Source organism: Alligator mississippiensis, chromosome 8, assembly GCF_030867095.1.
Source record: "Alligator mississippiensis isolate rAllMis1 chromosome 8, rAllMis1, whole genome shotgun sequence".
NCBI lineage: Eukaryota > Metazoa > Chordata > Crocodylia > Alligatoridae > Alligator > Alligator mississippiensis.
Window position 1 is genome coordinate 67931816 of NC_081831.1, and position 26439 is coordinate 67958254.

Here is a 26439-nt window from a genome sequence, read left to right on the forward strand (position 1 = left end):
ATGTCCCTGGGACAGAGGTGCTGAGCTGGAGCAAACATTCTTTCCGCTAGGACAGAGGAAGATAAGAACTGAATTATCCTTCTCAAATGAATCAAGGCACTGTCTGTTAACACATTGTGTATGTTTATACATTAGGCTTGCCTGTGAAGCCAGAAATATCTATGCAAAGATATGCAGTTCTCTCGGATGTGGAAATAGATCACAAAGAGCGATTTATTCTACAAAGGCACAGGAATCACTGACTGACTGACAATTTAACTAGATATGTAGGAAATGCCATGCTAGAATAGCCTTTATCCATCTAGGCCAGTATCCCATCAGACAGAAGCTGTTTTACAGATGCTTCAAGGGAAGGCATAAGAAATGCTGTCTTACATAGGTAGGTGCTCCCTAAGAAAGACTCACTCTATTCCTGTTCTAAGATTGGCTCAAATCCTGAGGCATGCAATTTTATACCCCTTCCAATTTGTCAGCATTAACTGTTAAAAATGCTGGATGTTCTTTTTATCCATACAAATGTCCAGCCACTGAAGTTCAAACCCTAAAAGGTATTTAGGCACCTAACTTCCTTTGAGTTCAGTATTAGTAAGTTATTCAGTGTTCATTCAATTATTCACACAATTGTTCAGTATTATTGCATATTAATGACACTCGGTGGCATTGTATGACACAGATATTTCCTTTTATCAGTTCTAAATTTCACTATTTTATACTAGACATAAACGTCAACATAACAAACATGTAATTGTAAAAAGGACATGAGAATGCTTAATTCTTAGATAAAAGTTGTGGAATTCTTGTAATTGTTCACACTAATAATATGTATTGTAAGAGAGTAAAGACTCCAAATAAGGCCCAACCCCCAGGTGAACACTAGATACTTAATACACAAGCGCTTTCCTACAGAGATGATAATCTGACCAGCCAAGACACACAAAGATTCATTTCATCTTTCTCTTTGCTCACCCACTCTGACAATAGCATAGCTTCATAAATTCTGCACCTCCATCTCTCTTGTGATTGTAGAATGAAGCTGTCAGGATTTGCCCCATAAAATAACAATATTTCCAGGAGAACTGTAGATCCATCTGAATGCTCAGCCTTATTCCTGTGTCCTTGTTTGAATAGGACAAAACTCTGATTTATTAAAAAAAAACCAAACCAAAACACACCCTTTTTTACTTTCTCATTAAGTTTTGGATAGTATTGCAAAATAAAATGTACAACTTGGGGAGAGGAAGCTTTACTGACAACTGCACAGATAACATTAAGCTAAATTATAACTATTTAATTACACGTGGCCTAACATAAGTGGGATATAGTGATCCTCTGCTGATGAATGCAGGATATTTTAAATATATAGACAACTCCATATCCTGAAGGAAAATGATCTTTCCACAGAAGGCACAACATTTGTGGGTAAAAGAGTGGATGTTTTGTCTGAAAAAAGGAGAAATCGTGTTGATGAAACCTTCTAATACATTTACAAAGAATGTCACAAAAATAGTGATGAAAGTCTTAACAATATTTTCCACAATATTGAGCAATGTGCTATTCACATGTACAGAAAGATAAAGCGGAAGCTTTCTGTACAAAGAAGACTAAGGTGACAAACAGACCAAGAAAGGGGAAGAGTGAAAAAAATATACAGGTAACCCTTGCCATTCGCAGGGAATATGTTCTCGTATCCCTTGCAAATGGCGAAATCTGCGAATAACGTACAGCGCTCATGAACTCAGTGCCCCTGGCGGCTGGGCGCGGTGGGGCCCATGGCTGCTCTGGCGATGGTGGGAGGCCGGCAGCAGCGGCAGGAGCCTGGAGGCAGCAAGTGTGAAGCTCCCAAGGGGCTTCTTTAAGTGTACAGGCACTCCTCACTTAACGACTAAGTTCCGTTCCTGCTACTAGGTCGTTAAGCGAATTGGTCGATAAGCGAGGAGCCTCCCCTTGATACTGCGTGCCTTGGCTTGAGATGCCGCGCTGCCGTTTCCACAATACGTTTCGTACAATACCGACTGCTCGGAGAGCTGGTTGTAAGTCCGCGCGGTAGTTAAACAGGTAGGTCGTTAAGTGAGGAGTACCTGTATTACAATGCGGGTTTGGCATTCGCGAATATTTGAAACTGCAAATGCCGAGCCCACGAATAATGAGGGTTTCCTGTATATCCACGTTCAAAGATAATGATATTAGCTATCTCTTAGCCTATCCAGTGTTAGTTGGGTTGCAAACTCCTGCTATTTTTCCAGGGCCTCATGATGTTTGGCGTATTCATCATACCCCAGCTCCCAGAGTTTTACAATTAAAAGATTTTCTGCTTTCATTTTTAAAGTAAATTTCTAGCTCTCATGGTTATGGAAAAAAGGTGGAAAACCTGAGTTCTAAAGGCTCAAAAAACAAATAAAATAAGAACCACCCAACTTCTGTTTCCTTATTTTAAAACTGTCTTAAAAATCTCCAATTTGGGGGAGGGGTGGTTGACTCAATTTTTTGAGCATGTGGGGTAAGTTTGCAGTACCGAATTAACTAACGAATTTCACCTGAACATATTTGAAAAAAAGGGGATGACCTTGGAGATCACTTCAAAGGAGGCACTGCATGAGTGCGGCATCATGCAGAGGAATGCAGAACAGATTTTTGGATAAGCTGAAAAATGTGTTGGCACTAGCATGGTGTGAAAGCAGTCAGGTCATAGAGGTTCTTGTTGTGAGGACTGTCATAACCCAAAGGTATGATTTTGTGTGTGCTTCGGAACTAGAATTATCCCCGTTGAATTACAGCTTCGTTGCATGGTGGAGTTTTGCTGCATAGAGAACCCGCGTGCAAGGGAAAAGTTCCTGCCAATTTGCAGCTCTATTTGCGGGGTGCATTTCTCAAGTTGCAACAGAAATGCACGGTGCAAAGGAGTTCCTGCCACCCGTATGCAAATTTGTTCCCCGCTATTGGCTAGTTCTAAATTATTCCCACGTGGCGGCTAGCAATTGGCCTGCTAGCCGTATAAGAGGCTTGAGCGGTTTCTGCCCAGGTCGAGGAGGACTCCACATCGATCTCGTGGGGACTCTGGATACACGGCAGGGCAATAGAAACCTTGTGTGAGATTCAGAGAAGTTTGGCAGCCTGATCCACCACCCACCTCTTCCCGTCTTCAAACGATAAAATTTTATCAGACGTATCTACGAGTTTCCATTTCGGTGGCGCGCTTGTCCAGGGCATCCGGAGCTCTGTTTATGTGGAGCCTAGCAAACTCCACGTGATTGTTCATGTCGTTTTGTCTGTAACCGAAACTCAAGCAAGTTTTCCAGCCTGCACCGCAACCATCTCCGGTGTAAGTAAACAATCTTCAAATCTACCATTACGCGTCTGTGCCTAATTCTAGCTCGTCACCCGCCCTCTCCAATCCGGCGTGCCCGGGCTGCTGGCCACAGCCCACGTGCAGCACGAAAAGGGCCTGGATCACACCCGGCCTGCACAAGGACAAAAAGTTTGAACTTGTCATGGTTGGAAAAGAGGAGCTAGCAAAGTGTCCCAAAAAACTAATGCTTAGTTACAGCCAAAACAACTGTTCCATGTACAAGGCTGGTTAATAGCATGGAAAGACTTCCTGCCTATAAAATTAAATTGCCTCTGTTGTAAGACAACTTTTTATAGAGATGCTCCAGCTGTGCAGCATGTATATGTGGTCTAGTTTCCTAGCATTATCTCCACTTGGAAAAAGACACAGAATTCTGTGCTTGTCCCTCCAAGTTCCATGCAAGTTGCTAATGAGATGATCTTGCCAGCTGCATACCATACGGACTAACAGCTGTTCATGTGGGACCATGAGACACAGATGAGAGTTGTATTTGTTTGAACCTAATGGAAATAGTGATGATACCTATGTATTCTCCTGAAAAATCTTTACTTTATGGTATGATGGATGAGATACTGTTACTTCCAGCCTCTTTGTTTGTACTGCATTCCTTTGGGCTAGGTACAGCCATTCAAAAAGCCTGAGGCAGAATAAATTTAACTTATGTGTTTGTCTGTAAACGGCGTAGTTTAGATTGGTAGTGAAATGAACACACATTTGCCCTTTGGTGGTGGGGGGTGTGTGCAAATCTTAGACTGGGGTCCACCATTTTTAAACCAGTCTATGTGTGCTGAACTTCTGGTCTGTTATGGGTGTAGCCTGGTTTTGTGTGCCAAACTTTTTTTCTGGTTTCTGATCCCTTATAAAAGTAAAAGCATAATGTCTGTACCTGGTCTTGAAGGCTAAAGTCTGAGTGTCAACACACTTCATGCATTTTAACAAAATTTGAACTTAATATAGATCCCACTGATGTTTGACCCTTTGTTGCTAGTGTTATGCCACCTTTTCCGGGAATTTCATCCCAATATGGAGATAACACAATAACAAAGAAGGCATAGAGTAACAAAAAGGAACTTAACATTCAAAATGGATCTTGTAATCTGATGCAGGCATGCACAGAAAATCCACAGTATCAAACAGAATGTATAATCCATAGATGGATTGCCCCCAAATTTTCACAGTGACTTTTCACAAAACTTCTTAGATGTATTTATATCTATAAATATAGGAAAGAATGTTATGTCTGTATATCCCCCCAGGGCTAAAGGTAGCTTTTCCTTGAAACCTGAATTGATAACAAACTGTTGAAAAAGAAATTACACAGTATTTTCTGTGTTCATGCTATAACAGTTGGACAGTTGCATAGAAGCCTGCTACACTAAAATCATAGAATCATAGAAAATTAGGATTGGAAGGGGCTGCAGGAGGCTATCTATTTCAACCCCCTGCTCAAAGCAGGACCATCCTCAACTAGATCATCCCAGCCAAAGCTTTGTCTAGTTGGGTCTTAAAAACTTTTAAGGACGGAGATTTCACCACCTCTCTGGGTAACCTGTTCCAGTGTATTACTACTCCCCTAATGAGAAAGTTCTTCCTAATATCTAACTTAAACTTCCCTTGCTGCAACTTGAGACCATTGCTCCTTGTTCTGTCATCTGCCACTGCTGAGAAACAGTCCAGCTCCATCCTCTTTGGAACCACCCTTCAGGTAGTGCAAGGCTGCTATTAAACCCCCTCACAGCCTCCTCTTTTCTAGACTAAATGAGCCCAGTTCCCCCAGCCTTTCCTTGTAAGTCATGTCCCCCAGCCCTCTCACCATTTTTGTTGCCCTCTGCTGAACCCTCTCCAATTTTTCCACATCCTTTCTGTGGTGGGGGATCCAAACCTGAACACAGTACTCCAGATGTGACTTCACCAGTGCTGAATAGAGGGAAATAATCATCACCTCCTTTGACCTGCTGGCAACACTCCTACCAATGCAGCTTAGTCTGTTGTTAGCCTTCGTTCCAACAAAGGCACACTGTTGGTTCATAATCAGCTTAATGTCCACTGTAACCCCCAGGTCCTTACGGTAGAGATGCTGCCTAGCCAGTCAGCCCCCAGCCTGTACCAATGCATGGGATCGTTCCATCCTAAGTGCAGGACTTTGCACTTATCCTTGTTTAACCTCATGAGATTTCTTTTGGCCCAATCCTCCAATTTATCTAGGTCACTGAATCCTAGCCCTAGTCACCAGCGTATCTACTGCTGCCCCCAACTTGGCGTCATTTGCAAACTTGCTGAGGGTGTGCTCTGTGAAATCTTCCAGGTCACTGGTGAAGACATTGAACAAAACCGTCACCAGGACTGACCCCTGGAGCACTCCACTTGATACTGGCTGCCAACTAGACACTGAACCATTGATTACTACCCTCTGAGCCTGATGCTCCAGCCAGTTTTCTATCCGTCTTAGTCCATTCATCCAGCCCACACTTCCTTAGTTTGCCTATGAGAATGTTGTGGGAGACATTTCCCTTCCCTCAACCTCTCACTGTCTCCAGAAGGGTTGCCTAGACATCGACTCCAGGTGCAAGAAAGCGAGACCAATACAGCGGCAGGCAGATCCCCATCAGGCACATGCTTCCAGACAACGGGGGAAAGGCAGGGAGCAGAAGGTCTCAAGACTGCTGCTGCTGCTGTCTCTAGGTGACCCAGGGATAGGGAAGACTAAGGACTGTTCCTGCCCCACTCCAGCCAGAGGCTAGGGAGAGTAGCTGCACAGGATGCCAGGCTCTGTGGCAGTGGCAGGGTCAAGTCCCTGATTTCTCCCTCTCCACCACCCTGTTTCACCTGCTGGCTGAAGGGCTCCAGCTGTGGGAGCAGTGATGCAGAGGGCCAGACATGGCTGAACATGGTGGCATCAGTGGCAATCCCCTGCCTTCCAGGTGCTTCTGCTCCCTGCCCTCCCCCTGGCTGTTCCCTGTGGTCCAAAAGCAGGTGCCAGAAGTGGTGGTGGTGGGGGGGATTGCTGCTGTCTGCAGCCTTGCCCTGCACTTTTCACAGGTATTCCCTGAAGCTGGAACCCTTGGGCCATGAGGGAAACACAATGGAGAGGTAGGGAACAGGAACTCAAACCTACCACTACCTGGGCAGCCCATGCAACAGCTCCCTGCAGCCCTTGGCAGGAGGTGGCCAGGAGAGGTCCTGGGGCTTCCCCACCCTTGGGTCAGCTAGGAACAGCAGTAGCAGCAGGTGGGTCCCCACTTCTTTGGCTGCTCCCTGCTTGGTCCCCCTGGTGCCTCTAGCTGTGCCTCAGGCCATGTAGGGAAACCCTGTATAGGGAAATGGAGCTGCTGACACCTAACCTTCACAGTGGAAGTGGGGGGTGCAACTGCACCACTGCACCCCAATCCACCCCCAAATCACATCAATAAAGAAGAGAAAAACACTGAATGAGACAGAAGAGCTTCTGATAGAGACAACAGTTAGCTTATTAACTTGAGATGGTTTTCAGAAGAGGGAGGAGAGGAATGAACAAGTTTTACAAGGAAGTAAGAAATGCAGAAGGCAATTTGGACCACCAGCAGAGATAATAGCTAAGATGACTGTCGCAGGGCACCTCGGTACCCCTGCTCCTAAGAGAGGAGAAACTGCCAGGGAGAGAGCCCTGGCGGAACCAAGTGAGCACAACTGTGGGTTGCCGGAGCAACTAAGGGGAGCCAGCTGCCTGTAGGGGGCAGGGCCTGGCCCTTATAAAGCCCAGGGCCAAAGCCAGGCTGGCAGTTCTCTGCCAGCAGTTGGAGAGGCAGGAGCTCCCTCAGCTGAGATATGGGAAGGCGCCTAAGTTGCAAGTACAGCTCATGATAGCCCTGGAGGCTTGAGCTATGATGAGGAGTTATGGCCAGGTGGCTTGCATTTGTGTTACAGCCTAGGGGCTTGTGGTTTTGCTTTGTGTTTGTATTATTACACCCGGAGGCTTGGGCGAGGCTGTAGGGGTTGGAGGAGGCCTCAATTACTCGCACGCCACTGTGCGAGCAGCTGGTGGCGAGGAGCGCGGCCAGTGGGTTGCGGGCGCAACCCGTAGGTTGCGGATGGGGACCGAGACCCCGGATTGCGTGTGGGGGGAACGTAGCCCCCCGGCCCCAGGAAAGGGGCGGTATTACTGAGTAGCCCAGTGTGGGCACGGCGAGCCCCAGAGAAGGGGGGAGCGCCATACTGAGCAGCCCTAGAGAGCGGGGCCATACTGAGTAGCCCAGTGTGGGCGCGGCGAGCCCCCAGAGAGGGGGAACGCCCTTGTACGTTATTGAGTAGCCCAGTGTGGGTGCGGCGAGCCCCAGAGAGGGGGAACGCCATTGTGTATTATTGAGTAGCCCAGCGTGGGCGCGGCGAGCCCCCAGAGAGGGGGAACGCCCTGGTACGTTATTGAGTAGCCCAGCGTGGGCGCGGCGAGCCCCCAGAGAGGGGGAACGCCCTGGTACGTTATTGAGTAGCCCAGTGTGGGCGCGGCGAGCCCCAGAAAGGGGAAACGCCATTGTGCTTTGTTGAGTAGCCCAGCGTGGGCGCACGGGCATAGTGAGCCCGGCCGCAGGCCAGTGCAGCAATCCCCCCTCAGACCAAGGCAGGGCGCTGCAGTTGCCCCTGAGAAGACAGGGAGTAGCAGCACAGGGAGCCAGAGTCAGGGAGGGTGTCCGTGCGGTTGGCCCGTAGGACCAGGGCCTGCGGGAGAGTCCCGGAGCGGAACCACACCGGCAGGGGAGGCCCAGAGTGGGCTAGACGGGAGTCCCAGCAAGAGGCTGGGCACGAGAGAGGGAGCCCAGAGTGGGCCACATGAGAGAGGAGGCCCGGGAAGCAGGCGTATAGACCAGACAACGTCCATTACATCTGCAAGGCTTGGGGCGTGGTATCAGGGGAGGTAGGAGCCACGCATAGCCCATAAGGCTAGGGTGCTTGGGTAGCGCCCATTATACGGGGAGACCCACGAGGGGTCCAGGAGCTGACAGGCCCGAGGAAACACAAGGCAGCCTCCCTATTACATATATTCCATCAAGACGTGGCGGGCGAGAATGGAGGGTGCCCTCGGGCCGGAGTAGCGCGGTGAGAGGGCTTCAAGGAGATCACGGCCTTCCGCGAGGACCCCGCCGTGACAATGACAAAGGGAAAAGTTAGCAGGTGTATTTAAAACTTCACTGGAAAACATCAACATATCATTAGCTTAAATCATACTTCCATGTAAGATGGGAAACGATAGATTTGTAGGGCCTAATTCTGGACTAACTCATTTTATACTAATGAAACTCCATTGAATTCCTTGGAGCTATTTTTGAGTTATACATGTGTGAAAAGAGAACTGACTTTAGGAAATAGAAATTAGACAAACAGAAATACCACAGAAGGGCTGACAAACGTATGATTTAGGGTCCAGTTTTCTGAGATGCTAAGTTCCTTCAACTCGATTCAATTTATTCAGATGCTTGCAGGAGCAGGGTCTAAGATTGCAGAACTCATATAAAACATTTTGAGGGCCCAATAAAGAGTTAACAGAAGAGAAAGTTAACATGATTTGACTAGATTTTTGGTACAGTAAAAACATAAAGAACAATTTGAAGTACTGAATAAGGAAAAGCACGCTGAGGCAAGGATGACAGAGATCCTCGGGATGTGCCTTGTAGATCAGCAATACTGAGGCTGCATTAATTATTGCTACAATAGCCAATGATGAAATCAACAACTGCAATGAGGCACATTTTGCTGGAACCCTTCTGGCATTTTGCCACAAGGGTGATGTCTGTTGTTAATTAACATACTATTTATATCTCTTGGCTTTTTTTAAGTGAATCTGCTTAGTGCTTTTTAAAGAGTTCTGATTGACAGCCCTGAAACAATGAGAACTAGGGCTTGTGATCAGGAAACTTCCAGAAGCTGTTTTGAAGAAAGCCTCATCCACCACGTCCTTCTGGTCTGGTGGTCTATAGCAGACCTCCACCACAACATCACCCTGGTTGCTCTCCCCTCTGACCCTAACCCAGAGACTCTCAACAGGCCTACCTCCTGTTTCATACTGGAGCTCTGAGAAAATCATATGGCTCTTTTACATGAAGTGCAATTCCTCCTCTTCTCTGCTGCCCGTCTTTCCTGAACAGTTTGTACCCATCCATGACAGAGCTCCAGTCATGTGAACTATCCCACCAAGTCTCTGTTATTCCAATCATGTCATAGTTCCATGACTGTGAGAGGACTTCCAGTTCTTCCTGCTTGTTTCCCAGGCTCCATGCATTTGTGTACAGGTACCTGAGGTAGCTGGTTGATTGCCCTTTCTCAGAAAGTATGAGAACACCTCCCTTGTTGGCCCCTCCTGCTTGCTCTTCTCCCAGGTCCCCCACTTCTTCACTTACCTCAGGGCTCTGGTTTCCATCCCCCAGAAAACCTAGCTTAAAGCCTTCTTCACTAGGTTAGCAAGCCTGTCTGTGAAGATGCTCTTTCCTCTCTTCATTAGGTGAATCCCATCTCTTCCCCAGCAATCCTCCTTCAACATCCCTTGGTCGAAGAAGCCAAAGCCCTGCTGGCGACACCACCTGTGCAGCCAGGTGTTGATCTACAGGATGCATCTGTTCTTGCCCACGCCCTTTCCCTTGACTGGAAGGATCAATGAGAACACAACCTGAGCCCCAGATCCTCTCACCCTTGCACCCAGAGCCCTGTAGTCGCTTCTGATATGCTCAGTCTCCCCTAGATTAATGGAATCCTTCACTTGATAACATAATGGATACATTGATCAAATTTACTTCTGGGGCAATTTCACTGAAGTCTAACCATTAGATCTGTGGGAATGAAAAATGCCTGCATCAGAGTAACTGATCTTTTGGACCTGCTAACTTTCAGCTCCTTACTTTAGAATTACAAAAGAATATGTGCAAGTACAAAACCCAATAGTTTTAATGATTATGGGTTAGTAGGATAGGGATGCTACTGTACTATGTTCTTGCCTACATCACATTCCTCTGAAATTGTATTGCCTAGAAGAATGCCTTCAGATGTACAAAATTACATTTTGTTTTAGCTTTTAATTATTACTTTTTGCATGTATATCAAATATAAGCCTGACTTTCTAAACAGTGAGCAGTGAGTGAAAGTGTACGAATAGAAGAGATTACATTTTAAAATACATCTATCTGGAAAATGCAAATGTGGAAAAAGGAACTTAACTTCGGCAGTCAAATTAGATTGCTGTATCATTTTACAAAACTGCAAAGAAAAAATTCAGCCCTGGTACATGCAAGGAGAAATTGCACTGAAGTCAATGCCATTGCTGAAGTCCTTCCTTAAGCCCATCATGTAGCTTTACTGAGTCTCTGAAAGGATTTTATATTGAATTGAGACACTAGCACTTCAAGTCAATGCTCTGGAACACTGAGATCTATTTCAATCTGATTCTCCACTCAGAATAGTCCTGGAGGGAGGGAGAGAGACCTGAAGAACACAGAAATACAACACGAAATAGGACAGAAAGTTTGTGTCTTTTATCATCTTTCCTTTCATCCTAAACTAATGTCCACTTTATACTAAGCCTGACTTCTTGTAACTCTTTCTGAGTGAGGTTAGATACTGGTTAATTTAAATCTTGGAAAGAGTATATAAGATGTGAGAAGTACTAAAAGTCCTTATATAGTGATTTCAGCATATGATTTATGATGGTCCCTCTGCCCTCAAGAGATAACAGAAGTTTGCATGGCACAGTAAATACCCGCCCAGGGTCCCAGGTCCCCCGTGGAGGGCCACAGACCCTATCCCCCACAGGGCCCCAGCCCCCCTGCCCAGGGCCCATAACTAACCTTTAACAGCAGCAGCAGAGGGACAATGCGCTGAGCCCAGCCTGGTTGCCAGCCCTGGGGTTGCTTTTGCCACCCAGCCAGGCTGGTCTTGTGGCAGCAGGACCCGGTGTGGCACGTGGGGACCACGTGCCAGGCCCAGCCAGGTCCTGGGCCCCCTCTGCAGCCCAGCTGGGCTGGGCCCAGATCCCTGAGGCTCGCTAGTGTGGCTTTGCACCAGAGCAGGTTGCATGGCTCCGGGAGGTGCGCACAGGAGCCGCACCTCCCGGAGCCCTGTGACCCGCTTCAGTGCAAGGCCGGACTAGTGAGCCACATGGCTGGGCCAGGTCCTCACCCCCCGCAGGCACAGGGGGCAGAGATGGGAGCCGGCCCTGGGGCCTGGCCCATGCTGACAAGAGCCAGCATGGCATGCGGTTCCCACGTGCCGCGCTGGGTCCTGCCACAGCCGGGCCCTTCCTATAGCTGCAGGACCTGGCCCAGCATGTGGGGACCATGTGGAGCTGAGTCGGGTCCTGCTGGACCTGGGGCTGCTTGTGCTGTCTGGCAGCTGGGTGGCATGAGCAGCCCCAAGGCTGGCAGGACCTGGCTCAGCTTCATGCAGTCCCTGCGCACCAAGCCAGGGCAGGGAGCACAAGCCTCCTGGGGCCAGCAGGACGCAGCTTGGCTCCACATGGTCCCTACATGCTGGGCTGGACCAGGCAGCTGCGTGGTCCCTGGGTGGCTTATGCTGCCCAGCCCAGCCTGGCACGCGGAGACCGTGCGGAGCCAAGCTGTGTCCTGCTGGCCCCAGATGGCTCATGCTCCCCGGCCTGGCATGGCACGCGGGGACCACGTGGAGCCGAGCCGGGTCCTGCTGGCCTTGGGGCTGTTTGTGTTGGGTCACAGGGCTCCAGGAGGTGCGGCTCCTGTGCATGCCTCCTGAAGCCATTTGACCTGCTCCAATGCAAAGCCAGACTAGCGAGCCTCAGGGATCTGGGCCAGGTCCTTGCCCCCCCCCCGCCGCCACTCTCCAACCTCTCCCACACCCCCATGCCAGCCCCCCTCCCCCCCAACTTACCTTGGACAGTGCCAACGGCAGCAGGAACACAAAAGAGATGCTCTGGCCAAAACCAGAGCATCTCTTTTAGAGGACTGGCTCCAGGCACGGTCTTGAACTGTGCCTTGCTCCACTCTATTGCCGAGTGGTTGTTTTAGACCCCTGGATAGGGGTCTAATTTTCTCCCTGCACTGCAAGTTTGCAGCATTGGGAACATTTTTTCATTCCTGCATGTGCCTGTTGCCCCACCTCAAAGGGGCTTGAGGCGGGGCAACAGGCATGTGTGCGCTCGTCTGGACATGCCCTTAATGTTTATTTAATTAGCAGAAAAGTCACTTATCTCAATAAGCATTACTGTTTCTGACAAAATCAAAATCTTAAAAGTCTGGAGGTTTAGGTAGGAACTAAGGGGCTAGAGGAGGTTCCTAGGGACCCCAGGCTGGGGTCCAGGTGAGCCAGAGAGAGGGGCTCAGTGTATGAGACCTAGCATGGGGTCCTGGCAGCCCAGTGAGAGAAGCCATGCATAAGAGACCTGTTGAGGGACCCAAAAGAATAGACCCATGAGTGAGCATGGGCTAGCAGACCAGAGGACTGATCCCAACAGAATCTTGTTGTTCTGTTAATGGGCTCAAGGCCGAGGGAGGGGCCAAAGGCCAGAGGCAGCCACAGTGGGAGACTGCTGGAGCTAGAGAGGAGCCTGGAGTTCTCCACTGGCCTGAGGTGGAGCCAGGGCAGACAGTAAGCCAAAGATTGATGGAAATCACTTCTAGAGAGGAAGGGGATCAAACATGGGCGACTGGTGCCACCCTAGTCAGGGGGCGCACATGCCCCCCCAGCGACCAGTCAGTGACTAGGGGAGGGAGGGTCCCCTGCGTCAATCGCGCTGACTGGGAAGTACCTCCTGGAAGTAGCTGCAGCGCTTCATCCGTGCTCCCACTCCCTAGTGGGCGCTTGCAGGGGGGGCATCGGTGCTCCCACCTGCCCCCCCTGCCCATTGCCTAAGTGGGCGCGTGGCCTGTCAGGGGGTGCACAGGCTCAGAGAGAGACTGAGAGTGAGTGGAACCACAAGGATCTGGAGACTCTGAGTTGGACCAAGAGCTAGAGTGGGACCAGAAGGGCCCAGGGGTCCAGAGAGAGACTGGGAACAGAGTAGGACTGGAAAGGTCCTGAGTCCTAGAGCGCGGCTGGGAACAGATTGGGACTGGAAGAGTCCAGAGGCCTAGAAAGTGGCCAAGAAAAGTGGGGGACCAGAAGGGTCCAGGAAAAGACCAAAGGGGCCTGGCAGCCCCAAAAGGGACCAGGTGAAAGACCAAGGGGTTTAAGGGCCCAGAAAGGGGCCAGACAAGAGACCAAGGGGTCTGACAATCCAGAGAGGGACCACAGGGGAGATGGAGGGGAGGGGAGATGGAGGGGCCTGGCAACCCAGGGAGGGGCTGAGTTGAAAGACTGAGAGGTCTAAGGGCCCAGAGATTGGCTGTGTGAGAGAGAAAGAACAGCAATGAAGATGTCATCTCAGAGGCTTGGGGTGGTGCAGGAATGGAACAGAGCCACACAACTGGCTCATAAGAACTTGACCACAAACCTGGTGGTCATTATGATAAGACCAGAGCAACCTCCTACACTCTTGATAACAATTACTATCAAGGCATAGTGGGTAAGAACAGGGCCAACTGTGCATAAAGCAAGGTACCCTAGGGGTTTTATGGCCACCGCTGGAGATGGTATCCTGTGACAGTATGAAGCCAGAACAGCTGTTGCAGTTGATGTTGCTTGCCTTAGCATACAAATTCTTAAAGCCAGAAAGTATTTGCCTGCCTCTGTGTATTTCTCTGATGTCTAAAATAATAAAGACCCGATTCTGAGTGAGGCTTTTTCAGTCCTACCATAAATAATGGCACTAAATTCTTCACTGTCCTTCATATATTGTGCACACCCACTGTCCTCAGTAATATTTTGTGGGGGTAGCACAGCTCTAAGTTCGATTCATTATCTTTAAATAACTAGGAATTTGCTTAGATGTGAGATAAAAACACATAAAAACATTTTGGTAGCATTTTGTAGCCACTATCTTTGCTGAACTCGGTAAATCACTGCCTCCGTGAAATTTCATGGACATCCAGGGTGGGGTAATACCTAATGCTTGCCTTGGAATTAACAGCACAATGAATTATATCTATTGCTGATGTGCCAACCAGACAAGAGGTTACTGCTGGTCATTGACCTTCTGGAAAAGAAAGTAGATTTAAAATCACACCATGGCTTTTAGAAGGTAAGAAAATAAGCTTTCACTGAAAATGCTGTTTATAGGTGCATATATAAACCATAGACACATGAGAGCCCATGTACATGTATGAGGTGGGGCTCAAGCCGCATAATCAGGGATTCAGTATTATGTAACAAAACTCATTGCGACTGCAGATGTCTGCACAACTTGCCCTGTAATGACTGAGTACAGCTGCTCCATACCTTCAAAACATAAAATACGTTGGTAAGGGAGAAGAGATGTGATGCAAGAATGTTCTTCTCTGTTATAAATAATGCAAATTGGCTGTTTCACAGTGTTGTGAGAGGAGTCAAGGATTGATTTTCAAGGCTGCATAGTTTCATGTACCATGGAAAAAAGAGAACAAGCTAAACAAGTAATTAATAAACACAGAAAACTCATGGGCAACAATGTAGGTGGTCCCTTCTTTTGGAATCTTTTATCTAATTCTGTAAGCCATGTCTCTGTCTTTTGGTTTTCCTTATAATACACAGTTTGAAAAGGTCTATAATACCAGTACTTCTCACCAAATATGTACTGACTTAAAACTTTTAAATGTTGGTGAATTGCATTTACTCACTCTGCCAGTGGCTGCTTCTCTTCTCCAATATTTTGACTGAGATTTTAAGTTTGTTGGTTGTGGCTCCCAGTGTCTGCAGTTCCGATTAAATGAGAACTAAGGCCATGTCCCTTCTAAATGAGAGCATCCACTTAGATGTTTAATGCCTTCAACATGAATGCTACAATTGCCTATCTTTAATGGATTTGTCTTCCCTGCCCTGAACATCCCACTGGCAAACCAGAGAAAAAGGCCGAGAGAGCCTTTGGGCTGAAAGCTACCTAAAAAAGGGCTTGAAACTCTGAGCAAGGACTGTCTCCTGTTTGATTGCTACTGTGTTCAGGGAAATGGGACTTTGTAAATGTAACCCCCCTGCTTATATCTATCTATATGTACATATATTTGTGTGTGTATAAGCAGGTTTATATTTAGTCCCATTTCCCTGAACACAGTAGGATGTGTGTATGCATGCACACACACTCATGATTTACTCAAATATAAGATGGTCTCCTACTAATTAGATTCTATATTTGGAAAACATATATTTGTTAGTTTGTAGAATTATATATCCAGGTATAGAATCTAATTATTGGAGGTTTGCCTTGAATTTGTCCCCCTGTTTGCAGCAAGAAAAATAAATCTGGGCAGGTCAGGTGGCTCTCTTGCCCTCTCCCTCTCTTGGAGGACTTTTGTACATACTCATATGTAATATGAACTATGAATGATATTAGTCCAAAGCCAGAGGGCTCAGATTTACAATATAGTTCATTGAGCTGGGCCCCAAGAGTCAACAGCATTTCAAACCATTGTGACCCTACAGCTCAGCATTCCTCAGTATGTGTATGTACTCCAGATGCCTCCCCCAACCTCCATCCATCAAAGGATCTATGTGCTAATTAGCTCCCCACTCATGACTGGAACACTGGGTGTTCTTGTCATGAGACCTGGGATCCTCCAAAAATGTATATGCAAATGAGGCACTGGGCAACCTGGTCCTGCTCCACCTCCATGGGTCACAGGGCTGCACTAATTATATGTGACAGGTGGAGAGAGGGGGAGACACATGGGTTCTGGGTTTGGGTTTCTGTTTGGTGATGCTTGCCAAACATTTAAGGCTGATGAAGAAACAGGAATCATTGGAAATGGAGAAGAAAGGTACAGTTCAGCTGAAGGAGTGAAAAGGAAGTTGAAATTTATTCAATGGAGTGGCTCACCATGACTTGAAAAAGAATCAGTGCTGAGGGGGACTAAACACAATGGGCACCATCGAATATCTTATGCAGATGTGTTGTGCAAACTTCTATTCATGTGGTAGGTTCAAGGGACATACCATGACCAAGGTAAGGCAACTGAAATGGCACTATGTAGTGGCAGGGGCACCCTTGTGTGCTTGTGGACAAGACTCCCTACAAGAGCCTCATAGTTAGTTTCCCACTAGCTAGCTTCCAGTGGGAAGATCTTGGCTACATCCCAACTTTATGGAAATGGGAGATTCAGCCATACGGCTGAGGGCAAGCAAAACTCAGGGGCATCCGAGCCCCAGGCCTATACATAGGATGCCTGCCAAAAGATTGGGAAGTATCTGAAACCCTAGGCTGAAACATTTGGGGTGGAGGATACTTGCTGTTTGTAGTTCTTGACATGTAGTTCTTGAATGAGTCAAAGGATTTGGAACTGATCTGGCTGATTTGACCTGGGACATGAAACATTTTCCTTAAAAAATAAATAATCTTGGCCTTTGGTGGTAGCTCCTAGCAGTGAGAGGTGGCAAGCCAGGAAGTGACATGAGATAGTGTCCCCCTGCTCTTAGCTAGTAAACTTCAGCACCAGTCCCAGGAGCACTAATAGCAAGCAGAAACCAGTGGGTCCAGATCTTCCCCAGCAAGCCAGAGAGAGACAACTTTTTCCTTGCATCATTTTATTGGAGAAAATAGCAACTTCCCTGATGGGAGAAGTTCTCAAAAAGAAATCGACACAAAAAGACCTAGAGGGCTTGTTGTTTGGGGTTGTTTGTTATTTGGGGGTTTCTTCTGTTGTTTGGGATGTTGTTTGGTATTTGGGGGTATTTAATAGTTTAGGTACTGAGAGTTAGATTTAATAAGGATTTGTTATTTTCTTTTTTCCATTTAATAAACATGTATATATTGTCGGTATAGCTACGGTCTAAATAGCTTGAGAGTGGGGAAGCTGTCCTTTAGGACCCACAATAAAGGTGATATTTTCCCAGGTTTCTGAGTAGGGACTTGAGCCAAAACTCCACAAATTTGGACCCAGCCTTTGTTCTACCACCAGGCCTTGGCAGAAGGGTAACATAAACAAACAGGATTGTGTCACAGAAACAGTAGTCGTTAGGCCTGTGCGAGTAGGCAGCTATTTGATTCGGCTTCGGAAGCCAGGGATCTGATCCAGAGCTCCGGACCGGGTTTCTGCTTCATAGTTTCATAGTTTGTAGGGTGGGAAGGGACCTTGACAGATCATCAAGTCCGACCCCCTGCCATGGCAGGAAAGAGCACTGGGGTCAAACAACTCCAGAAAGGTGTTCATCTAGCCTTCTCTTAAAGACTGCCAGGGTACGAGCCAGCACCATTTCTCTTGGAAGCTGGTTCCAGATCCTAGCCGCCCTGACTGTGAAGTAGCGCCTCCTGATGTCTAGTCTGAATCTACCCTCTGCCAACTTGTGACCGTTATTTCTAGTCACTCCTGGTAGCGCTCAGGGGAACAGGGACTCCCCCAATGCCTGCTTCAATCTGGCCGAAGCGGCTCCGAAGCTTTGGAGCTGCCTCGAAGATCCGGCCATAGGGTATAACGGGGAATCAATGAAATATCTATAACTTTGTTGTTTTTTGTCTGATTCTTGAAAGCAAAACTCATGTCACGTGCATGTGTTACACCACAGGGGGGTGAAAACTGCAGGGGTAATGGACACTGCTGAGATCACAAAGTCCACCACGTTTCAAGAAGATTGGTGCAGGGGTTTAGGGGGAGTGTACCCCAAATTCCTGAAAGCAAAACTCATGTCATGGCTATGTGTTACAACAAAGGGGGATGGTGGCCCCTGCTGAGGACACAAAGACAGACACAGCTGCACAAGCACCCATGTCATGAGTTTTGCCTCTCAGCAGCTAGAGGTGCAGGGCCCCAGAACCCCCCTGCACCTATCTCCTCCAAAGATGGCAGGCTTTGTGGCCACAGCAGGGGCCACCATCCCTGCAGCTTTCAGCCTGCTGCGCCTTAACACACACAGGGTCACCCATGTCACGAGTTTGGTTTGTCCACAGCTTGAGGTGCAGTTTCCCCCAAACCCCTGCGCTTATTTCCTTGAAACTTGGCAGGATTTGTGGCCTGTGCAGGGACCACCAACCCTGCAGTTTTCAGCCCGCTGTGCCTTAACACACACGGGGTCATCTGTGTCACAAGTTTTGCCTGTCAGCAGCTTGAGGTGCAGTTCCCCCCCAAACCCCTGCACCGATGTTCTTGAAACTTGGCAGGCTTTGTGTCCTCAGCAGGGGCCACCAACCCTGCAGTTTTCATCCCCCTGTGTTGTAACACATACATGTGACTTGAGTTTTGCTTTCAAGAATTTGGGGTGCAGTTCCCCCCGAACCCCTGCACTGATCTTCTTGAAACTTGGCAGGCTTCACGCTGTCAGCAGAGGCTACCATCCCTGCAAATTTAATCCAAATCAGACAGAAAATAACAAAGTTAAAGATACTTCATTGATTCCCCATTATACCCTATGGCCGGATTGCCGAAGCAGCTCCAAAGCTTTTCTGAAGCACTTTGGAAGCTCTGAACCTCTTCGGAAAGCTTAACAAAGCCAGCGCTTCGATCTGGACATGCTGTTTTGGATGCCAAAACGTCCAAAGCTTCTCTGGATCCAAAGCAGGGTCCTAAGCCTCGCACAGCCTTAGTACCACACACCAGACTCCAAAAGTTGGTTAATAACTGCTCAGATCAAAAGTGGTAACACTGCTCAATTCCTTTTCTGAACATAGGAATTAAATGGATATGAAGTTGGCATCTTCTGGTACTTTGGATCCTGTCTGAACCTATCCGTAAATTATAAAAAGCTTCAGGGCTGTTCCATCTACGCTTCAGCATTCCTCTCTCCTTTCTTCCTCTGGCACTCCTCTGAGTCAGGGTCCGAGAGAGGAGTCGGTCCAGAATGACTGCACTGGGGGGTGGTGTTTACATGGGTGGTATTTCCCAGAAGCCGCTGTAACAGGAGGCAGAATTGAGTTGCTTATATTTAGACTTTTCCATAATGGAAGCATGTAGCAGTGTTGTTACTAAACTGAGAATAAATATAAACTTCCAAGTTTTTCTAAAGGAGTGTTTATAAAATTCTTCTGTCATTGAAGAAATACAGTGAAAAATAAACTGGGACTCCACTCTGAAATGTGTCCTCGCATAGCTGATCTGCTTCATTGGGCAACACAGACATTGACCATTGTCCTGCAGAGTAAGGCCCTTACTATTCCCAGGGCTTCAGCTTCAAATGGAAGCACACCCTACAGTAGCGCGATACACAAATTTGGGGAATCTCCCGCTGGGGGACCCAGGGTCACTTCTGCAAGCACTTGGCTTCAGAAGCCCAATCCAGCTCCAGGCTGCCTACACTCTCCTGCCATAAAGCAAACAGATGTCCACTGCAAACTAACAGCACAAATTAATAGTACCTTTTCTTGTGGTCACAGATTTGGGGCGTTTGGCATGACAAAGGGTGTGGAGATCTGCTTGCTTTTGCTTTGTAGCACTGTAAAACTTTTGTGGTGGCACAAAGGAGCCATCTGTTTTCAGCCTTAGGGGAACTGGACACATATCTTTGAGGATATAGGCCAGAATGATTAGCCAATATAAAGGATTTCTTACAGAAGTATGTAACGTTACCTACAAGACCTCAGTAGAAAAAGAAAAAAAATGATTTCCTGATTTTAAGTTGGAAACTTTTGCATATACTAGGTGGGGGTGATTTAGGATGCTAATAGAATTCCTATTAGCCTTTCCTGAAATCATATTTGAACCTATGCAGGGGTGACCTAGCCTTTCACCCTTCCAAAGCCTTCCTGTACAAACACCCTGCTGCTCTCCCTAGTTGGGTTCCCCTCCTTCCATAGATGTTTATGAAAAATGTGATTATATAAGACCAGAAAAAGTGAGCAGGAAACTTGAGGGCCAGATACATTATCTATAACTATTTATCTTATTGAGGCAAATTTCAAGATGATGATTTCTCTTTTAAAAACTTAAATTGCCAGAACATGTTTAAAAGTATTACTTTTAAAATAAGATGTAGGTGTTTAAACATGTGCCTCCTTGCCTACTGATGTCATCTGTTCTCTTATAAACACAAACTCAGTTAATTTGAAGCCTAAGGCTGCAGACATATTAAAATGTCAGAACAGATTCCAGACTAGTGCACTTACTACTTTAATTTTTTTTCCATAAACATTGGAAATGATACATTTATTTATTAAAAATACCGTATCAAGTTTAAGTTCATGCCTAACCATTCCTAAATATATACTAGGCAGGTCAAGTTACTTTGAAGCTAGCAAAAAATGTGCCCTGGGGTGTATTGTGCAAGGCAGCCACTTTCATTACCGATGACTCTTACTACTTGACAATAAAGCAGCAAATTCTGAGAGCAATATAGTCCTGGATTTCACATCCTGTAAGCAAAGTAAAAACCACATTGACCTCACAATACCTCAGCTCTGAGTCCGTTCAGGATGGGTTGTTTAGTAACACCCCAAATAAGAGGAACCAAAAAATGTCACTTTTGAATATTTCACAACTGCTGTAATAGCTTGACCTCTCCTATGAGCAATTTTAACCTTAGAAAAAGCAATATCATAGGCTTATAGCTTTGGCTACTTCATCCTAGTCTTAAGAGGATCAAATGAAGTGTAGATTCACATCCTGTGTTAGACCCTGTGGATGTGTGCTTTTCCTCCCCTCCACAGGAGCAGGGGAACAAGGGGAGAATGGCTTCTCTTTTTCTCCATGTATTTGGCAAGAAGAGGAAGGGCTACTAGCTACATGCTTTCCTGATGAGCTAGTATGATCAGACTGATTTGTCTGGGGCACAGTTAGCAGTCCAGATGAACTGTAGGAACATCTGGCAAATTTGGGGATGAATCAGAGAGAGAGGTCAGTGCTCCCAGAAGCAAGTAACGCAAGCTGTTTTTGCGGGGGCTGCCGATGAGACACGTTACTCATTCTGGGCAAAAAACGGATGGGCCTTTGAGTTTCAATTTTAGGTCACTGGGTCGCAGAGGTCGGAGCAGGCCTCCTGGCAGGCGTCTCCCATCAGGGGAGCAGAGCGGGCTGGCCTGCGACTGGCAAGGCAGGGTGCCAGCCCCACAGGGCTTACCTGGCAGGGGAAACACCATGTGTCTGGGTCCCTGAAGGCACTTGTCCTTAAGCGCTCCCGGGGATCACTGCTCTTCTGGCTGGTTCAGGGCCCGCCCAGGTGTCGGCGCTTAAAGCCCACTTTATGGAAATAGGAGGCTCCCTCCCCACCTTGCCCCTGGGCAGGTGAAACTTGGGGGCATCCCCAAGCCTCCGGGCTTGCATTCCGGCCGAAGGTGTTGGCGGAGCGGGGTGGGGAGGGAGGATGGGCGGTTGCAAGGCCGCGCGCTCCCGCCTCAGCCCCTCGCGGCGCCGCCCCCCCCCCGCTTCCTCTGGCGTCAGCCGCGCGGGGGATTGGACGCGGGCGGCCGCCCCTCCCCCTCAGCCATCTTAAACGGCTGCCGGGGCCGGCGTGGCGGACCGAGACCAGAGCTGCCGGGGTGAGTGCGAGCGGGCGAGTGGCCGGGCGAGGGAGGGGGCGAGCCAGGTCGGGGCCCGGAGGGCCTCGGGGAGGGGGCTGTCGGCACCGAGCGGGGAAGACGCGGTGCGGCCCCAGCCCACCTGCTGCTGGGCCGGGCGGGGGTCCCCGGTGCTGTCATCGGAGCCCGCCCCGCCCTGGGGCAGCCCGGGGGCTCTGTGGGGCCCGGCGCTTCCTCCTGGCGTCAGCTCCCGGCCGTGACGTCACGGCTGCGCGGTGAGAATCACTCGGGGGCTGTGAATCGGCGGTTGCGGCCAGGGAGGAAGCGCTGCTTCTCAGCGTTTGAATTTATGACGCGGGGGGGTGTTTTTTGTTCACCTGTTCTTGAGGGGACCCCGGGCTGGTGGGTTTTGTGGTTCGTTTTTCTTTTTTGAATGAGGTCCACAGCAGCTCGTGCCGTCCTGGCCTGAATTCGAGACCCATCTGGATGCAAGGCGGCCCCACGCTCGCTGTCCAGAGTCTGTATGTGGAAAACACTAAACCTGTTACCATTTTCCACGCACAGGATCCAATTGGTCAAAGGCCATCTTCAGTTTCTCATCCCCCAAAAGCAGTGCTGGGGAAGCCAGCAGGAGGGAGGGGGGAGGGCCAGACCCTTGTGCTTTGCTCCCCCTGCCCCTCCTCTGCCTGTGCCTGCCCCCTCCATGCCTGCTGCACCAGCTGCTGCAGCCTGCCCCCTTGCCCCTCTTCCCACTGGCCCATGAGCCCTGCTGCCTGTTCTTGCCCCCACCGCCTGCCCTTTACTGTCTGCTGTACCTCTGCTCCAGCTCTGGGGCAGTTGGCAGCAGTGGCCCCAGCCCCAGTCCTTCCAGGTAGAAGCAGTGGCAGCTCCCACCTGGGCTGGGGGGGTCCAGGCTGGCAGGAGGTAAGGGAGGGAGGGGGCAGGTGGTGGGGGGCATGCTACAGGTTCCCCTCCCACCACCAGCCTGTGGTTTCCCCTGTGCTCACCTGGCTGTGAGCCTCCTTCCCCATTAATGAGATGTGCTGGTCTGTGGCTAGCAGTGGCTTAGCTCTGACTTCAGCCCAGCACTTCAGCCAAAGCCAGAGCTGAGCCACAGCCTGCCCCAGATCCAGTACCTGAATCCTAGATGAGGCCCTTTTATTTTATTCCTTTTACTCAAATCCAAGAGACTTGTTTTGGATTTGAGCAAACACGGTGCTTGAATGAAACAGCTAGCAGAGTTCGGTTTGAGCCAACTAACCGAGTAACTTCAGAATGACAAGACTTGTCTGTTATTAGACAAGTTGTTGGTAGTTAAGAAGGAAATTTACTGAGCGTTTCTCCCCTTCCCCCGCACCCAATAAATATTTGTTAAAAGTTAACTACTGAAATTGTAGAGAGTCTGGAAAAAATGCTGAAATGAGTTTCCATTGCGTGGTTGGTTGTTTTGGTAACCTCTTATCTTCAGGATTTTTTTTTATCTCCTCGGGGTAGCCTGAAATAGTGGTTACTTCCCAGAATGGCACAAGATTTACAGTAATGATATTTCATTGTAGTTTGGTATTTTGGCTGATTCATTTTTAGATGGTGTGACATCAGCCAACTAACGTCGTTTTTTGGTGAGACATTCTTTTCCCTGCCAGCGCTTATCAGTCATCCTGCTTTCTAGAACAGCCAGGAGAATGACTTATTTAGGACTACACTTGACTTTACAGTGAATTTAAGTTTTATAACGCAAGATTCTTTTCCCCTGCTACTGGAATACCAACCACAAACCTGCAACCAAAACTCAAGGGTGGTATTTTTTTAAATTGGGTTAGCTGGCCCAAAAGGAAAATGCCTGTCAAGCTTTAGGCTCTGGTTGTTAATAAGCCTTGTCTATAGTAGGGATGTAAACTAACACTACTCAAGTGCTATTAGTCCTTCAGGTCCACAGTTGTACTGAGGTGCCTTTTAAGCAACAGATACCTGAAGAAAAGCCCACCCCTAAAAACAGTAGCTTTCCTAAGGGTTGACAGATTCTAGAAACTGTCTTTGCATGAATTCACAGTAAATCTCTGGCCCTTGTTAAACAATTAAAACTTAGAAGCATAACATTTACATTGTCCAGTGTTATACTTACACTAGCATTTGTGACGGCTTGGGAGAGCATAGCGAAGTGCAGTATTCAAAAGTTTTTCTGTGGCCCCCCCCCCCCCCCCCCCCCCCAATTGTTTCAGAATAGGAGTCAGTCAAACCCTTGTGAACCAGACCTATTTGGGTAGAGGTGCACTGATATATCGGTCCATATTGTATTGGCACCGATGAAAGGAAAATTTGACATTATCAGCAATTGGCTTTTTTGGCTGATGTGGCCAATGAATGCGGCCAGAAGTGCAGCCTGGCAGCTTGGAGAGCAGTGTCTTGCTGGTAAGTCTGTGGGTAGGGAAGAGGTGGGTACAGATCAAGATCCTAGCGATGAGGGAGGGAGTGTGGTAGGCACTGCATGGGTGGGGTGAGGGACTAAGATGTGGCTCATCCGGGGATAACGGGGGTAGGGGGGCAGCTCCTGCTACTGCAGTCCTCCCAGGGGGAGGCATGGGGTGTGTGCCCCCCCCCCCCCCCCAAATCTGTGTGTGGAGCAAGGGTGGGCTGCTGCTGCATGCTCTGGGCCAGTGCCAGGCTCTTTCTGGTGGGGGTGGGATGTTGGCCAGGGCTGTACTTGGAGTGGGTGGCAGCTACAGCCACCCCAAAATTTTCCATAGCGCTCCCTCCCAGTGCTGCTGCTGCCTACCCCAAGTACAGCCCCAGTCCAGTGTCCGTTCATTTTCCACCCCCCCAACTGGGAAGAGCCCGGCCCTGAGTTCACAGCGGCAGCCCACCCTTACTCAGTGCACAGATCTGGGGGGGGGGGGCGCATCCTCCATGCCTCCCCATGGGTGCATGCAGTGGCAGGAGCTGCCCATCCCCTTGCACCCCCTGGATGAGTTGGGGCTCCATCCTCTGCCCTGTCCTGCCTTGCCCCTGCTGGGCAATATCCCTCAGCCCCATTCCCTCCCTCCCTCCCTCACCATGGGGGCCTTGATTTGCTCCTTCCTGGCCCCCCCCCTCCCCCCCCTTTCTGGCAGACTTACCAGCCTGATGCTACTCTCCAAGTTGCCGGGCTGCATATTGGCAATCGGATCAGTATTGGCCAGTATGGCCTGTTAATGATCGGCTGTCAGTATTGGCCTCTATCTTTATTGGTGCACCCCTACTATTGGGTTGTCCATGTGCAGATTGTTTGCTGCAAGCTTTTCTACCCTGTTCTTATGTGAGCTCAGTGGCTCAAGAGACAATACAGCAACTATTGCATAGCCAGGATCTGTTTGATTCTTGACTCTTGGCAGAAACTATGGGGTTGGAGAGAGTAAAAGGTGCATATGATAGAATTTGTTTCCGTTCCAGGCTTTCTTAGTCTGGCAAGAGGCTGTCTGAGTACAGGAGGCGTGTGACTTTTCAAAAAAGAAAAGAATTGACATCGGCAGATCCTTGCAAAGATGAGAGATCAAGGAAAGATGTGATTACAGGGAGTGGGGATGAATAGGATTGGGTGTTAGGGAGAAATGTTGCACATGTAAGGCAAAAGGTGGGGATAAGATGGTGTGATGAGAGAAGTGAGTTACTGAGAAGGTGATGTCAGCGTGGATGGGTTGGTGAGGGGGTGGCTGTCAGTCCCCTGTTCCCCTTGCTTGTGTTTCTGGTGGGAGCAGAGAGAGAACTCTTGCTGTAAGGCAGTATGAGTCCTTTCCCTTGCTCCCTCTCAAGAGCCAGATTCCATGGGGTCCTTGCCTCTGAGTGCAAGATGGGACTCTATACAAGGGCTGTGTGAAATGGCAGCGTTTTGTTTCGACCAGTGTTTTGAAGGAACAGCATTTCGTTTTGAATTTTGTTTCTATTCGAAACAACTGTTCTGTTCTGTTGAAATGGTGAAGCTGTTTTGACATTTCGCCCATAGGATATAATGGGGAAGGTCAAAACCACCTATAACTTTGTCACTTCTGGCTTGATTTGGATGCAACTTGTAGGAATGGTAGTCCCTTCTTGGGGCATGAAGCCTGCCAGGTTTCAAGGAGATGAGTTTTGCTGCACCCCCTGCACCTATGTCACTTGTATGTGTTAAGGCACAGCAGGGTCAAAACTGCCGGCATGCTAGCTCCTGTCCCACTTTTTTTTTCCCTCGCAGACCACAGCCTGGGGCAAAGCAGTCTGCACAGGGCCTCCCTCCCTATCCCCCAGCATACTGACATTGGGGAGTGAAAGTCCTGATGCACCAGACATGCCGGGAGGGGTGGCGGCCAGAACTTCTGACCTAAGCAGGCAAAGATGCCTCCAACTTGCTGGGCGGAGGGGTGAGCCAAACTCAAAACACAGCACCGATGTACCCCCCTACCCATGTCTTGCGTACTCCCAGGGGTGTGCGTACCATGGGCTGAGAAACACTGCCCTAAAGTGATCTTGGCCCCTTGCCCTCTGTTCCAGTTAAGAATTGGAGGCAGTCTGAAAGTAAGCAAACTTCAGTTTCTGAGGAGCAAAATATAAAAAGGCTAAGGTGCCTGCCTCCCCAGTGTGTGATGAGAGGCTTGTCAGGTGGGAGGGAGAGAAATGGGGGTGCTGGCATGCTGAAGAGCTGGTTAGGGTG

The 26439-nt window shown here is 48.6% G+C and overlaps 1 protein-coding gene and 1 long non-coding RNA gene across 8 annotated transcripts in view; one reads left to right on the forward strand and one right to left on the reverse strand.

Moving 5' to 3' along the window:
• Positions 1 to 21677, reverse strand: part of LOC109283245 (uncharacterized) — a 35939-nt gene extending 14262 nt beyond the window's left edge. The window contains exon 1 of the long non-coding RNA XR_002090340.2: positions 21383 to 21677. This is a non-coding gene — a long non-coding RNA (uncharacterized LOC109283245). The remainder of the gene's footprint in view (positions 1 to 21382) is intronic.
• A 40-nt stretch (positions 21678 to 21717) lies between these two features.
• ACSL4 (acyl-CoA synthetase long chain family member 4) overlaps positions 21718 to 26439 on the forward strand; it is a 71776-nt gene continuing 67054 nt past the window's right edge. For 6 of the 7 annotated variants that reach the window (XM_019487806.2, XM_014607240.3, XM_019487808.2 and 3 more), the window contains exon 1: positions 21719 to 21800. The gene's annotated coding sequence lies outside the window, so the exon portion shown is untranslated. Of the gene's footprint in view, positions 21801 to 26439 lie in introns of all 7 variants that reach the window. The other variant, XM_059732817.1, reaches the window with a different exon arrangement.